This window comes from Petaurus breviceps, unplaced genomic scaffold (assembly GCF_028583685.1).
Source record: "Petaurus breviceps papuanus isolate PSGF00001 unplaced genomic scaffold, PetGlider_PUasm1.0 400, whole genome shotgun sequence".
Lineage (NCBI taxonomy): Eukaryota > Metazoa > Chordata > Mammalia > Diprotodontia > Petauridae > Petaurus > Petaurus breviceps.
Genome location: NW_027186316.1, coordinates 2588070 through 2604846, shown reverse-complemented (window position 1 = coordinate 2604846; position 16777 = coordinate 2588070). Strand labels below are relative to the sequence as shown.

Here is a 16777-nt window from a genome sequence, read left to right as displayed (position 1 = left end):
AACCAATTCTGTTTTTTAAGGTGTTAGTTTCTTCAGTATTTTTGTACCTCTTTTTGTCAAATTTTAAGTCTCTTTTCATAATTTTCTTGTATCGCTCTCATTTCTTTTTCTCAATTTTTCTTCTACTCCTTTTGTTTCTTTCTTTAATTTTCCATGAATTCTTCTTAGACTTGGCTTCAAGTAGCATTTTTCTTTCAGACATTAGTTGTAACTGTTTTTTCTTCTGAGTTTTTGTCTTGGTTTTTCCTGTCACCATAGTAGCTTTTATGGCCAAGTTCTTTCTTTTCTTTTTGTTTGCTTATTTTTCTAAGCCTATTTATTACTTTATGTTAAAGTTGAACTCTGTTTCCCGAGTGTAGGGAACACTGTCCCAAGCTTCAGGCTCTTTTGTGCTGCTATTTTTAGAGCTAGATCTGGGGGTCTGTAAGCTTTTGGTGCTTCCAAGGTTGTGTCATGTGGGGAGAGGTGTGGTTACTGTTCTTCTGGTCTTTACCCAGGAAGGGTCCCTGCTCCCCTTTAGCCACAAATGTTAGTACTCCTCTTGGCCCTGGAAATGTGACCGGGACCCCTGCTCCTTTGTGACTAATCACAAACACTCCTCTCTGCCTTGGAATTGTGACTCAGAACTGCATATGGGTTATAGAACTGCCAATTAGTGCCAGTTTCACCTCATGCCAGCAAAAGATCCCCTGCAACATTTTTCTGACCAGTTGTTAAAATCTAAAGTTTTCAAGTCAAAGAAAAATTACTGCCAGCAGTCAGGTAGAAAGAGATCAAGAATCTAGGTTGCCATAGTGAAAATTTAGTAATCTTAATCCTAAGGAAAATAAACCTTGAAATGATATACCATATGGCCAAAGAAAAAAGTTTATAACTGAATATAACTTTTCTTTAAAAATTCTGAGATTAGAGTAAAGAGGAGGGAACTGGAGTAGAGCATATTTTGCCTCAGCTTAAGTCACAAAAAGGAAGGATGGCAGTCATGATCTTAGGCAGGGTAACATTGAAAACAGACATGGTAAAAAAAGAAGACAAGCATAGAAACTACATAATAACAAGAGCGAACATATATTCATTGAATGGAATAGCAGCTAAATGCCTAAAGGAAGAGATAACTGAACTATACAAAGAAATAAAGAGCAAAATAATTATTCATAGAGATCTTAACTTGTTCCTTTCAGACTTAGAAGAATCTATGAAAAGGTAAATGAGAAAGAAGTTAAGATTTGAATGGAATTTTGGAAAAGTTAAATGTGATAGAACTCTGGTCATTATTGAATCACGATTGCAACAATCAAACATATTTCATTCTGTTGTGTGGCATCTTTGAAAAAATTTACCATATTCTAGAGTATAAACACTCAAAAACACTATTGAAGCAGAGATATTAAGTACATCCTTTGGTGACAACAGCATAATTTAGAGAAAAGAATTGAGACTTAAATGAGTACTAAATAAAACAGTCTTATAGAATTGTGGATCAAACGAACAGACTATAGAAACAATAAATACTTTCATTAAAGCAAATGATGAGAATGAGAAAGAATAGCAAAATTTGGGGGGATTCAGATGAAGCAGTACTTAGGGGAGGATTTCTATTTCTAAACATGTTAATTAACAAAATGGGAATGCAAGATGTCAACAAATACTGTAATTTTAAAAAGCTAGAAGAGGAACAAATTTAAAAGAAAGAATAGAGTCCAGTCATCCCTTTTGTATGTGAACTCAGTTCTGGCTCAGCATCTCCTGAATAATCAGTTTTTGTGGCCCCATAGATCATCTGAAGACTTTCCATTATCCTATAATACCAACCCTTCAGTTATATACGTGGCTAAAAATAGACTCTCGAAGTTCTATATGTTAAACTAGAACCAGGAAGGGAGTACTTGATCATGTTCTGCATAATGTTCCAGGCAAGACAATCGGAATGATTGCTGATTAGGCAGTTTGTCCATCATCTTCTCTCTCTCTCTCTCTCTCTCTGTCTGTCTGTCTCTCTGTCTCTCTCTCTCTCTGTCTCTCTGTCTCTGTCTCTGTCTCTCTCTGCCTCTCTGTCTCTCTGTCTCTCTCTCTCTGTCTCTCTCTGTCTCTGTCTCTCTCTCTGTCTGTCTCTCTCTCTGTCTCTCTCTCTGTCTCTCTCTGTCTCTCTCTCTGTCTCTCTCTGTCTCTCTGTCTCTCTCTGTCTTTCTGTCTCTCTCTCTGTCTCTCTCTCTCTCTCTCTCTCTCTGTCTCTCTCTCTGTCTCTCTCTCTCTCTCTCTCTCTCTCTCTCTCTCTCTCTGTCTCTCTCTCTGTCTTTTTCTTTAATTTTGGGAGGGCAATTGGGGTTAAGTAACTTGCCCAAGGTCACACAGCTAGTAAGTGTTAAGTGTCTGAGTTCAGATTTGAACTCAGGTCCTCCTGACTCCAGGACCAGTGCTCTGTTCACTGCGCCACCTAGCCGCCCCCCCCCCCATCACCTTTTCTCTTTGCTATACCCCTCAAAGTCTACATCTTCTAGAAAATCATGCCAAAGGCTTGGGTTCTTGCTTTTGTTGGTTGTTCTCAGGTGCAGAAATTTCCCTTGCCTCTAGTCATCTCTGGTCGCTGGCTTCGGGACCTCCAGAGCTCTTGAACTCATAGGCTTTGCCTTCAAGCTTGCACATTTCCACCTTGAAGACTTTGTTTGATCACCTGCTGAGGAAAGGAAACATTCAGCAGAGAAGGCAGACTGGGACTCAGGTACATATTGGTGTAGTTGAGTCCGTGGTCCATATGGGAATGACTGTGGGGGATAGGGGGAAGTGAACTGACTCTTCTCTATCTCCTAGCCGCTATCTTATGTAAGAGAGGGAGCTAGAAGCAGTCTCTTCCTTTTTTTAATGACATCACTCTTTCTGGCTCAGGAGCCAATGAACACTTGGTTTAGAGTAAGAAAAAGAGGCAGCATGATATAATTGAAAGAACATTGAATATGAACTCAACGGAACTGGGTTCCAACTCTAGTATTGCACCTTACTATCTGTGTGATATTGAGCAAATCACGTCCCCTCTCTGGGTCTTAGTTTCCTCCTCTGTAAACTAGAGAGAATTCCTAATGTCCTTTTCAGATTTAAATTCTGATGTATATTCTAGTCCCTCTATGCCACCTACTAGCTAGTGTGACTTTGGACAAGTCACTTACGTTTTCTGGTGTAGAGGGGGAGGAAAAGAGGGAAAAGAGAGAAAAAAATGGAGGGGAAGAAGAAGAGTTAGAGAAATGGAGATGAAGAGAGGAAGTGAAAAAGAAGGGGAAAGAGGGTTAGGTGGATGAGGAAGGGAAAAGGAAGCAGGGAGGGAGGAGGTTGGAGGAAAAAGGAGAGGTAGAATGCCCTCAAGCTCTTCTACACGCACCACTGTTCCCTGGGGCTCCTAGGCATATAGAATCATCAAGAAAGGCAGCTTATGAAGAGTAACTGGGAATGACTACACTATTTTGAGGATTATAGATACTCAAATCAACTACAAAGGACCAATGAAGGAAGATGCTATCTACCTGCAGAGAAAGAACTGATAAACAGAAGCATGCATAAAATGGTAAGATATATATATATATATATGCATAAATACATATCTGTATATACATATGTGCGTGTGTTAAATGGTGTGGGGTGGTGTATCAGCAATGCCATATTCACAATGCCTATTACAGATATGCTGATATAATTATCCATCACAAAATACATCATGCTTGCCATATGGGGGAATAAACTAGAAAATTTATTAAGATACCAAAAGACTGAGTCCCAAAACCAGAAAGTGAAAGCCATCAGAGTAGTTATGACATTGGCACAGGTAGATAAAGTAGAAAGCACCCACATTTTCAAGCCTTTAAAACAGAACAGGCTACCTCAGGCAAAGGTCCTCCTTTCCCCACTCACAGCAACCACCCAGCGTCCGGGAAGCGCGCTCCCAGCAGCTCCGGCCCCTGGCAGTCCTCAGCAGGAGTCCTTAGCAGAAATTCTGGCTAACTCAAAAAGGGTTTTGCGCTGCCGCTGCCTCTGCTGCTGCTGCCGCCATCGCCACCACCACCAGCCACCGCAGGAACGCTAGTTTGGCTTCCGCTTCCTCTTGCTCCGCCCCTTCCTGCTACGTCAGCAAGTCCAATGGGGCATGGAAGATCTTTAAATCCCATAACCCTTACAGGTGGGGAGGGAGGCAGACAGAAACTTAAAATGTAACAAAAATGAATTAAAAAAATAAATGTAACAAAAAAAGAGAGAAAGGCAGCGTGGTGTAGAAGATAGAACCTTAGACCTAAGTCTTGGTTTTAAATCCCACCTCAGACGTTTACTGTCTGTGTGACATGTCACTCAATCTGTTTGCCTTTGTCTTCGCATCTGTGTGTAATGTGTGTAGTTTTAATTTGGAGGCAATTTTCATGCTGCTACTTATGTATAAGTGTGGACTGGCAGAGGGAACAGTGACTTGGTGCTGCATACCCTTGTAAGGGATGGAGTTGATGTGAGAGATTAATCCTTTTTAATGAAAGGGTTTGTTCTAGCTTGTGGAACTGAATGTTGTAAACTAAAAGTAAATAAATAAATTAATTAAATTTTTATAAAGAGGATTTGTTCTGTAAAACTTGGCCTCAGTCAAAAGGCCACACTTAAGGACTTAAAAGGCCACATGTGGCCTCGAGGCTGCAGGTTCCCCACCCCTGAAACAGGAAGTTTTCAGAGGAAGAAATTCAAGCTATCAGTAGCCATGGGGGTGGGAATGCTTTTAAAACACTACTAATTAGAGAAATGCAAAGTAAAATAACTCTGATGTTCCACCTCATATCCATCAGATTGGTAAAGTTGGCAAAAAAGTAAAAAGACAAATGCTGGAGGGGTAGTGGGAAAACAGCTATGTTCATGTACTATTAGTGGATATATGAACTGGTCCAGTAACTCTGGAAAATAATTAGAACTAGGCCCCAAAACCTATTAAATTATTGGACTGAGTGATACCACTATACCCCAAAGAGATCAAAGAAAGAGGAAAAGGACCTATTTGTACAAAATTATTTATAGTAGCTCTTTCTGTGGTGACAAAGAACTGAAAATTAAGAGCCTGCCCATCAACTGGGGAATAGTTGAACAAGCTATGGCATATGATGGTGTGGAAAACACTTGTGCTGTAAGAAACTATAGAGGAGATGATTTCAGAGAATCCTGAAATGACTCACACGAACTTATGCAGAGTTAAATGAGCAGAACCAGAAGAATTTTTACTATGACAACACTTTTGTAGATACAAACAACTCTGAAGGAATTAGAAACTCTGATCAGTGTAATGATCAACCATGTTTCCAGAGGACTCATGATGAAACATGTGAACCCACTTCCAGATAGGTAATGAACTCAAAGGGCAAATTCATGCATATTTTGTATATGGCCATTGTAGGAATTTGTTTTGTTTGATTATAATGTTTGAAAAAGGTTTTTTTTTCTTTTCCAATGGAAAAGGTGGTAGAGGTGGGAGGGGGAGGAGATAAATCTTTGGGAATATAGAATAAAATTTAATTTAAAAAATGGCAGTCAGGAGAGCAGTTTGAACCTAAAAATGTGGCCCTAGACCAGCAACATTTAGGAGGTCAGACAAATATAATTCCACTCCCATACTCCTTTAGAAGAGAATAGATTGACTAGTCTCATGGCTACTTCTACTGTTCCCCTCTAGGCAGAAACAAAATTCTCCCTTAGAGAGGAGTAGGCAAGATTCCAGAAATATCCATCTTCATCTCCTTGTGTGTTAACATTTAGAAATATACATCCATGTGGATATATACATCTTATATGGGTAAGACATACATTACATGTAAAATTAAGGGGATTGGACTTAATGACCCTAAAGTCCTTTCCAGTTCCATATCTATGATCCTATGAGAAGAGGAAATGAGAAAGAGAGAGGGCAGGGGAAAGGGGGAAATGGAGAAAGATTCTTGGTCAAATACAGGTTAGACTAGATGACCTCAGAGTATCCTTCCTACTCTAGAGATTCTGTGATCTATGGAAAATGCCTCACCTCTTCTCCTTCTCCCTCTTCTATCACCCCTCCCCGCTCTTGTCCTGCCCAAAGACATCACGTATCTGGGAAACAATTAGCTATCAAAGAAAGCAAGACTGAGGTTGGTAGTCTAAAAATTCTGCTCATTTAGGCACCTTTGCCCCTAAGTTTGTACCAACTCAGCTAAACCAGCCACAAAAGCCTCCAATTTGTTGGTGGGGCCCATGAAGTCTGTCTGTGAAGTACACTGGCTGTTGGCCTTTGCCATTGACTTCATATTCAATTTCTGAAGTTCCACTGGGGGGAAAATCTTTCTCAGTATCCATCCAGAGTTCAGGGTGTTTGACTATTGAAGATAATAGTCCAAAGGCCACAAAAATCTAAGGTTACCCTTCCCCTATCCCTATCACACAGGGCACTGTTATTTGAACAGTTTGGCCCTATGCATGTTCTGAATTGCTCCTCACAAATCTCCCCTGCTATGGGAGAGGCAGGTCAGATACAGAGGGGGAAACTGAGGCTCAGAGACGGAAAGGAACTTACCAAGGGTCAAAGAAGCAGAAACCCTGCCCCACTTGGGTTAAAATATGAGTTCAGAGAATCACAGAATTTTGAAGTTGAGAGGTTTTGATGGTCACTGAGTCCAACCCATGCTTTAAAAAGGAGATGGGAAGGAAGGTGAGAGGAAAAAGAGGTAGGAAAAAGAAATGGAAGAATGGGAGGGGATAAGAGAGAAGGGCGAAAGGGAGAGAGAGAAGGGGAGGAGAGAGGATCAGTAAGTATTGGTTGAACATGTTGAAAAGAATTCAGGTTATTTTGAGTACCTATACTGTTTTATTCAGAAATGGGAAGCTTTTTGGAACAGGGTTCTATGGAGCTCTGTGTGCTTTCATAGAGAATCAAATGGATTTTGGCAAATCCATTTGGGCCCAAGAGGAAGGCAAAACATCATTGCAGCCTTTCAACATCCCAGCATACTTCCTTGATAGAACAAATACTGATCACTTTAAATGATAAACATGAAGCCCTTGAGCAATGGTATGTGGGATACATTTTCCTGAAATAGTTACAGCAGCTTGAATTTCTCCCTCTTTGGGCAACACAAATTAGTCACATTTATAGTTCAAATGCTCTTTCCTGTCTTCTCTGATCATGGAGCCTTTCTATTTTCTCTTGTGTGCTTTATTTAATTCAAAGTCAATGGAAGAGAAACTGCCAGGATCCCAGGAATGCAGATGAATGGGTTATAACAGCTTTCTGTCATTGACAGTTTGGGTTCTAACTCAGTCTTTACAAAGTTGGACCCCCAAATTCCTAGATTCTTAGAATGTTAGAACTGGAAAGGATCTTAAACCATAGAATATGGATTGGGAAGGGACTGTAGACTACAGAATGTTGGAACACAAAGTGTTAGAACAGGCTTGAATCTTAGAATATACAATGTCATAGTTGGAAGAGACTTTATGATTTAGAATTTTAGAGCTAGAAGGGGCCCCAGAAATGAAATGAATGAATGAATGAATGAATGAATCAATCAATCAATCAATCAATAAGGTATTGATGAAATGCTTGCTAGGTGTAAAGCATTGTGCTAAGTACTAGGGATAGAAGTAGAATAGTAAGACAATCCCTGCTTTTAAGGAGTTCAAATTCTAATGGGGGAGAAAATACCTAAGGACGGTTTCAGCTACAAGTTAGATATAAAAGTCCCATGATCCTTGGGGTGCAGCAGCAAAGCAGATGGCAAAGCCTTTCCCAATTATCCTTAATCCCAGTGCCTTCTCTTCAAGATTCGCTTCAATTTGTCCTACATATATCTTGTTCGTACAAAGTGGTTTGCATGTTGTCTCTCTTGTTAGATTGAGAACAGAGACTTTTTTGATTTTCTTTGAATCCCCAGCACTCAGTACAATGCCTGGTAGGCACCTATTAAGCACCGCTTAATAAATGCTTGTTGACTTGTCATAGAAAGTCAGAGCTGGAAGGAATCTTAGAACAGAATACTGATATTGGGAGGGACCTTAGAAAAGAAAAGGTTAGGTATGGAAGGGACCTTAGAACTTAGAATTTCAGAGCTAGAAACATATATGACAACAGAACTTGGATGTACAGTGGAACAAAGAATGTCAAAGCTCAGAGGACCCTTAGAACATAGGAAGTAGAACATAGACTGTCAGAGCTAGAAAGGACCTTGGTGATCACCTAGTCCTAGAACCATGGAATCTCAGACTAGGAACCTTGTAGGGTCCTTGTAGGGACCTTGTAGGGACTTTGAGGACTAGCTGGTTCAACCCCTACCTGAACAGGAAGCTTCTCTACAATATACCCAACAAGTGGTCATTCAACCTCTTCTTGAAGTCTCTAGTAAGGGGAAACTAGTTGCTGAGGTAGTTAGTACCACTTTGGGGTGAACTGAATTATTAGAAAGTTTTACCTTAAACTGAACACAAATCTAGCTCTCAAAATTCTCCTCCCATTCCAATCCCTTCCCTTCTCACATTGCCCTCTAGAGACAAGTAAAATAAAGAAATGGGGAATGTGTTTGGAGATCCATCGTCAGAGATAGGTGAATGATTATGGAGAGTGGGAGAAGATCTGCAAGGTGGCAAAAGGGCAAATGTCCTGCCTTTTTTTAATGGGAAAGAGAATAGAGTCTGCAGACTCTGTGTCAGGGAACATGACTTAGATTCTTGGTAAAATTCTACAATGGATTAACTTTTTCCTGATCTGGCCCAAACATTTTTCCAACTCATTTCAATTCAATTTTTGTTTTCAGTTTTGAATTCTCTCCTTCCAAACACCATCTACGCTCCCATTGAGAAAGCAAGGAAAACAAAACCGGTTATAATTTGTAAAGTCAAGCAAAACCTCCACCCACCTTATTTATAGCAGATGATTTCTTCTCTTACTGTTTACTGAGGCTACATAAAGTGAACTCCCTTAGTTTCCCTCCTCACCTCCAAATCTCTCTGGATTTGCCCATTGTCTTTTAGTTTCCTACCTCATGGTAGGAATATAACTCCTCTTTGACAAGGTCAACCCCTCCACCTATGCTCCTGACCCCATCCCTATCAACCTCTTCCAGGACCTCCTCCAGCAGACATTCCAACTCTCTCTCTGGAACTCCGATGTCTTTCTCGTGTTCCTGGCTCCTTCCTCTCTGTCTACAAATGTGCTCAAACTTCCCCCATCTAGAAAAGAAAAACAAGAAAGCAAACCCTGCCATGAGCCGCATCACCCCCTCAAGAAGCCAAATTTACAATTCTTTGCCACCACAAAAAGAGCTGCTATGAATATTTTTATATTTTCCCAGAAGGAAGCTTAGAAAGAAACAAAAGTAAGCAGAGTAGCATTAGAATTACCTTGTTAAATTGATTACATAGGGGGTATGGACTGGACTGTCAATTTTGTTGGTAAAGGGAATTCCAGGGTAAGGAAACTTCCACGACTAATACGGACCAGCTTTTCTTCAACTTATGGTCTTGTAAGGTTTCCTAGGACACTTAAAAGTGACTCACAAATTACTTTTGGAAAAGAAAATTTGCTGTATACTTTAAAAAACCAAGCTGTACATAATTGAGACTCATGGTTTAATATACAGTTCTTGTTTTCAGTTCTTTGTAGATGGAAATTATCATGTTTGTTGATGTCTGTTAAGTTCGTAATAAAAAAAGAGTAGGCTACACTTCCTGTCTCCTCTTTCTCACCTACTCACTCCAAATACCATTTAAACTAGCTCCCTCTTAAACCAAAGAGACTGAAACTTTTGCTCAAAGGTCACCAATGACTTAGTTTCCACATCCAATGACTTTTATTGAGCCCTATTGTTTTTGACACTGTGGATCACTGACTCCTGATGGATTCTCTTTGCTCCCTTGACTTCCATGACACTGGGAGGTTGAATGGACTTGTCGAAGATCACACAGATAGTGGCAGAGTCAGGATTTGAACCCAGGCCCTCAGATTCCAAATCTAGACTCCATTATCTTGTATATCTTTTTTCTCTCTTAGTATTTCCTAAAATTTCATTATCTTTTTCTTTTGGCTACCATATCACACTGCTGACTTATGCAATTTGCCATCCAAATCCATCTACATGTTTTTTATGAACTGTTGTCTAGTCATAATTTTCTCATCTTATATTTCTAAAGTTGATTTTTTAAAACATAGATGTAATACTTTGCATTTATTTATTTTTATATCTCTAACCTCAGTGACTTTGGGGGGAGAAGGGGCAGAAACAAGAATCCACATTCCTTCTGGGCCATTTCCAAACCATGCTGCCTACACTCTGGCTATTTTCCTTATTCCCTTCCTGCCTGAAGCTGGACTCTATCCCTGGGATCCTGGGCTCTGATAGGTGACCTTTTGCCATATCCATCCTGTAACAGGCCTCCCTGTTACTTTTCAGTTATTTCCAATCCATGCTACCACAGATACATACCCTTTCCTCATTTGCCCTCATGGAAAAGCTGTCAATTTTTATATAATTGAAATGATCTATTACGGCTTTTGCAATCTCGATGCCTGGTAGGGTTATGCATTCTTCCCCTAATCATATATGTGAAAGTCATATACTTTTGTTCTTTATTTTTTTTGGAGGAGGGAAGGTAGGGCAATTGGGGTTAAATGACTTGCCCAAGGTCACAGGGCTAGTTTTGTGTTAAGTGCCTGAGATCGGATTGGAACTCAGGTCCTCCTGACTTCAGGGTCCTTTAATTTTATTTAAATTTATGTTTTTTTCTATTGAAACAATGTCCATTTGGAATTTATTATAGTATATAGTGTAATATGTTGGCCTAAGCCTAATTTCTTCCAAATAACTGTCCAGTTTTCCCAGCCATTCTTTTAAAACACAGAATACTTCACTTGATATTTTGTGTTTGGGTTTTCAAACACAGGATTCTTCTGTGTGATTTGTTGCTCTTTCTCAGTTCAGTTTATTTAGTATGTTCCAGGATCTACTTTTAAAATCAGTGCCCCCCAAATTAAGCAAGTGCTTTATGATCTAATTGGAGATCTGGTAGTGCTAAGCCTCCATTTCTCTTTCTTTACTACTTAAAATTTTTTACCTTATGTTCCCCTAAACGAATTCCATTATTTTCTTTAATTTGTTTACATTAAAAAACTCTGGATTTAGGAAGCATCGAATAAAATGAAGATAATGAAATGACACATGAATCCACTACTTTCAAAGCTATCTTGCTCTTCTGTGTTTCCTTCTGAATTCCTGGGTTTTTTTTTTTTTTGCATTTAAAATGGTTTAATGCCTTCTTTTATTTTTATCTTTCTTTTTGGGGGCAATACTTCTACTATAACCCCCTATTTCCACCATCCACCTTCCTGACCAACTATTCTCTCCCTTAATTGAAGAAAAAAATAAAAAAAGCCTTGTGACAAATATACATTGTCAGGTAAACCAAATCTACATGTTGGCCATGTCTGAACATGTGTGTCTTCCTTGAGACCATCATGCCTCTGTCAGGAGTTGGCTAGCATGCTTCATCATCAGTCCTCTGGAGTCCTTGGTCATTTCATTAATCAATATTTTTTGAGTGTTTCAAGGTGTTTTTTCTTTATGATGTTATTGTTATTATATAAATTGTTCTCCTGATTCTCCAAACTTCACCTCATCAGTTCATCCAAATGTTCCCAGGTTTCTCTGACACCATCCTTTTCCTCATTTCTTACAGTGCAATGTTATTTCGTTACATCATATACTATAGTTTTTCAGCCATTTTCCACTTGATAGGCACCATTTTAGTTTCTAGTTCACCGCTACAACAAAGATGACTTCTACAAATACTTCTACAAAACATTCCCCTCTTTCTGTGATTTCTTTGGGAGTATATATAAGTAGTAATATTGATACATCAAAAAGTATTCACAGTTTTGTGGTTTTTTGGGGATAGTTCTAAATTCCTTTCCAGAAAGGAAATTTACAGCTCCACCAATAGTGCATTAGTATATCTGTCTTCCTGCAGGCCCCTCCCTACCCATTGCCAACAACTGTCATTTTTTATTTTTGGTCAGTTTTGCCAATCTAATTGGTGATGAGGTAGAAACTGAGAGGTATTTAAATGTCATTCTCTAATTATTAGTGAGTTCAGAGCATTTTTCAAAAATATGACTATTGATGACTTGAATTCCTTCCTTTGAAAAATGCCTCTGGCCATTTATCAATTTGGATAGGTCTTTTGTTCTTCTGTATTTGAATTAGTTCCTTATTCATCTGGAATATCAGACCTCCATCAGAGAAATTTATTGCAAAGGGATTTTTTTCCCTTTTCCTTTCTCTACTTAATTGCTGCCTTCCTAATTGTAATCTCAATAATCTTATTTCTGCATAAACTTTTCAAGTAAATATAATGAAAAATTTCCATTCTATTTTCTATGATTCTCTCACTCCACTGCTTGTCAGTCAGTTGGCCAATGAGCACTTATTAAGGACCTATTATGTGCCAGGCACTGTGCTAAGCTCTGGGGATACAAAGAAAGGCAATAAAGATCATCCCTGCTCACAGGGAGCTTCTAGTCTAATGGAAGAAACAACATGCAAACAACTATGTGCAAACACAATATACAAGGAGAAATAAAAGATAATCAACAGAGTGGAGGTATTAGCATTAAGGTGGATTGGGGAAGTTTTCCTGTAGAAGGTGGAACATTAGTTGGGACTTAAGGGAAGCCAGAGAAAACAATAAGGCAGAGAAGAGGAGGGCATTCCAGGTATGGGGGACAGACTGAGAAAATGCCTGGAGTTCTTATTTGGTAAAGAGGCTTTGTCTCCCCATAGTTGTGAAAGTTATTTCTTTCCATATTCCTCTTATTTAATGCTATGACTATTTTTTTTTTGCTTTTTTTGGGGGGAGGAGGAAAGGTAGGGCAATTGGGGTTAAATGACTTGCCCAAGGTCACATGGCTAGTTTTTTGTGTTAAGTGTCTGAGGGCAGATTTGAACTCAGGTCCTCCTGACTCCAGGGCTGGTGCTCTAATCAGTGTGCCACCTAGCCACCCCTTGTGCTATGACTACTTATAGCTAAATTATCCATTTGGAGATTATTTAAAAGTAGTGTGATATGTTGGTCTAAACCAATTTCCACCAGGGGGCTTTGCAGTTTTCCTGTAAGCTTTTGTGAAAGAATAAATGAGTCCCTACCCTTGGAAGTTGTGGTCTTTGAGATTATCAAGCACAATATTATGATGTTCACTTGCTTCTGTATATGCTGTACCTGGTCTATTACAATGATCAACCTCTTTGCTTCTTAGCTAGTGCTAAATAGGTTTGATGATTATTGCTTTGTAGTATAGTTTGCAATCTGGTATAATGAGGTCCCCTCACTTCCCACTTTTTTCCCACTTTAGAGTCTTGACCTTTTGTTTCTATAGATGAATTTTGTTAAGTGAACGGCTAGGTGATGGAGTTGCTAGAATGCTGGACAGGTTGCCATGAAGAACTGACTTCAAATCTCATCTCAGATACCAATTGTGTGACCTAGGCTGAATCAGTCTCTGTCTACTTCAGTTTCCTCATCTGTAAAATGAGGATAATAATTGATGTGAGAATAAAAGATGTTATTTATAAAATTCTTTGTACACCTTAAACTGCCACACGAATGTTAGCTATTATTATTATTCTTGTTATCATTATTCCTCTGGTAGTTTGCTCAGTATGACAGTGAATAAGTTAACTTAGGTAGTATTGTCATTTTTATTATGTTGGTTCATCCTAGCCATGAACAATTGCTGTTTGTTGTTGTTGTTTAGTCATTTTTCAGTCGTGTCCAATTCTTTGTGACCCCATTTGAGGTTTTCTTGGCAAGGAATACTGAAATCTCTTGCTATTTCCTTCTCCAGCTCATTTTACAGCTGAGGAACTGAGACAAACAGGGTTAAATGACTTGCCTAGGATCACTTTTTCTCAAATTATTTAGCTATCTTTATTTCTGTTAAGAATGTTTAGTAGGGGCAGCTAGGCAGTGCAGTGAATAGAGCACTGGCCCTGGAGTCAGGAGGACCTGAGTTCAAATGCAGCCTCACACACTTAACACAAAAAAATTAGCTGTGTGACCTTAGGCAAGTAACTTAACCCCAATTGCCCTACTTTCCCTCTCCAAAAAAAAAAGCAAAAAAAATGTTTGGTGGTATATAATTATTATGTATATTGTATATATTGCATTATATATATATATATATATATATATATATATATATATATATATATATATAAATACTATGTATATTGGCCAATAGACTCCCAGTGGTTTTGTGTACTATCTAGTTATATTTTATTTTATTTTATTTTGTGTAGGAAAATCTTTATTTGATTTTGGGCAGCCTCTTATTTTTTGGCCTTTGGAGCAGCTGCTTTCTGGGTGGGTGCCTTCTGGGCAGGTCCCTTTGGAGCGGGTCCCTTCTTGGCTGGGGCCTTCTGGCCAGAGGCTTTCTGACCCTTCTGGCCCTTCTGGCTGGGGGCTGCTTTCTGGCTCTCATCCTTCTTTGAGGGGATCTTCTTGGCAGAGACTTTTGTAGCAAGTGCCTTCTGGGTGGCTCCCTTCTTGGGAGACCCCGTCTGGGTGGACGCCTTCTGGAGCTTCTTCAATTCATGCTTGATAAATCTATTTCTCATTTTCTTGGCCTTCATGACTTTGTAACGGTCAAAATCTGTCATCTTGGCTTTCCGTTCTCCAGCTTCAATCTTCTTGGCCCATCTCGTGGCTTTCCATTTTGTATTGATCTTTTCTTTCTCCCACACAGCCCGGACATACTTCTGATGGGTGCTGTGTGGGAACTTGAGCATGAAGTCTGTGAGTTGCGTAGACTTAAAGGGCATGGCCTGCCTCCTCACACCACTGTGGGGGCCATCAACCAAAGCCCGGCTCTGGTCGATCACGTCCACGATGGCCACCAGCTTGCCGGTATGTGGTCCGAAGGAGATGTAGGCCACAAGGCCGATCTCCACATAGCGCTTGAACACCATGTTGGTGGCGCCGAACGAGAAGGACTATCTAGTTATTTTGAATGGGATTTCTCTTTCTATCTCTCACTACTGCTAGGTTTTAGTGGTAGCATACAGAAAAGCTGATGTAGGATTATGTTAATTTTGCTGAAGTTATTGTTTCAAAATTGTAGGTGAATCTTTAGGGGAATCCAAATAGAGCATCATATCATCTGCAAAATCATTTACTCTTTTCTGTATTTAGGATTATCATCTCTCTTTGTTTTTTTTCTTATTTTATTGCAAAATCTTTTATAGTTTCTCTAAAATATTTCATATTTTATTATACAAAATGACAGGGCGGGGGACGGAGCCAAGATGGCGGAGTAGAAGCACCACCTTCCCGTAGCTCCGGCTTCCACCTTCCCCAATCCATGTAAAAAGGGGACTCTAAACAAACTTTGGAGCTGCAGAACCCACAAAATGACACAGAGAAGCTAACCTCCCGCTGAGGACAGCCCGGCAGGCTGGCAGGAATCGGCCAGCACAGTGCTCTGGGAGCTGAACCCAGCCCCACACCAAGGCTTGAGCCCCAGGGCGGGCCTGACCAGCCACCAGCCAGAGGGACTCCAGATCAGCAGCAGCTGTGTCCATTTCCAGATTTATCAACACATAGATGCGAAGGACAAGGTGAGAGGCCAGTGCAGTCTGGACTTTGGGACCCAGTAAGTGGGAGTGTGTGGCTTTTACCCCTGGGGTGAGAAACCACCGAGACTCCAGCAAAGCCTGCCAGTGCCACATGGCGGCTTCAGCTCCTGGCCTGCACAGTGTAGGGGGACCAAGCACCAGTCTGAGGGATAATCACTCTTGCTTTAACCTGCTTAGATCTGGATTGCAGTCTAGGCTGGAAGTTCTGGGGTGTGTGTCCAGCTTGCCACAGTATGTGGAGACCTCAGAGAGGCACCCATCTAATACCTCCAGCAGCTGAGAAAACCCCAGCGTTTGGGACGAAAACTCCCCTGTCTACAAGGGCAGAGTCCTACTGTGGTAAAAAGCCCAAAAGTCAAATAATTGAGTGGCAAAATGAGCAGGCAAAGGAAACAAAGCAGACAGAAGATTCCAACATTACACTCCTATTTTGGGGACAAGAAGGAGCAAGGTATGGAACAGGAGGAAAACAGTAAAGTCAGAACTCCTGCACCAAAAGCTTCAAAGGAAAACACAAGCTGGTTATAGGCCATAGAGGACCGTGTGATAGTAATGGCAATTAAAGATTCCCCTGTATTGGCTTGGTTTTCAAATTGATTGTGTTAAAACCCAGAGTTTGTTAATCCCACCTGTGGGATGGGCTTGTTGATGTGAAAAGAAAGTCCTGAATTGGGAGGAGCTGGTGACGTAGATTTGGAGACACAAGAGAGAGGCGGAAGATCTTTTTTGGTAGCAGCACCTCGTGGAGAGAGAGAGACTAAGAGAATTGCTGGTGGCCGCTTTGAATTGCCCTGGACTTTTGAGACCTGCCCCCTGAGCTGCCAAGGACTGAGGAGACATGGCTGTTTTGCTGGTACTTTGTCTGTCTGTTTTGATGTTATTTTGCCAGATTTGTCCACTGGTGAAAGACTGTCCTTTTGTTGAAGAAGTCCTGGAACCTGGCTGTTCGCTAAGAAGGCCTGAGACTGTCCTGCAGACAGAGAGTGAATACTGTCCACTGGTGAGGGACAGTACTGTTGTTGCAGGGGTCTGGAGACTGTCCTGCAGACAGAGTGAATACTGTCCACTGGTGAGGGACAGTGCTGTTGTTGCAGGGGTCTGGGAGCCTTTCTGTTGGTTCA

General features: G+C 40.4%; 1 pseudogene; it reads right to left on the bottom strand.

The window, feature by feature from the left end:
* Positions 1-14288: 14288 nt before the first annotated feature.
* On the bottom strand, positions 14289-15015 carry LOC138170943 (large ribosomal subunit protein eL14 pseudogene; annotated as a pseudogene).
* Between the last annotated feature and the right edge of the window lie 1762 nt (positions 15016-16777).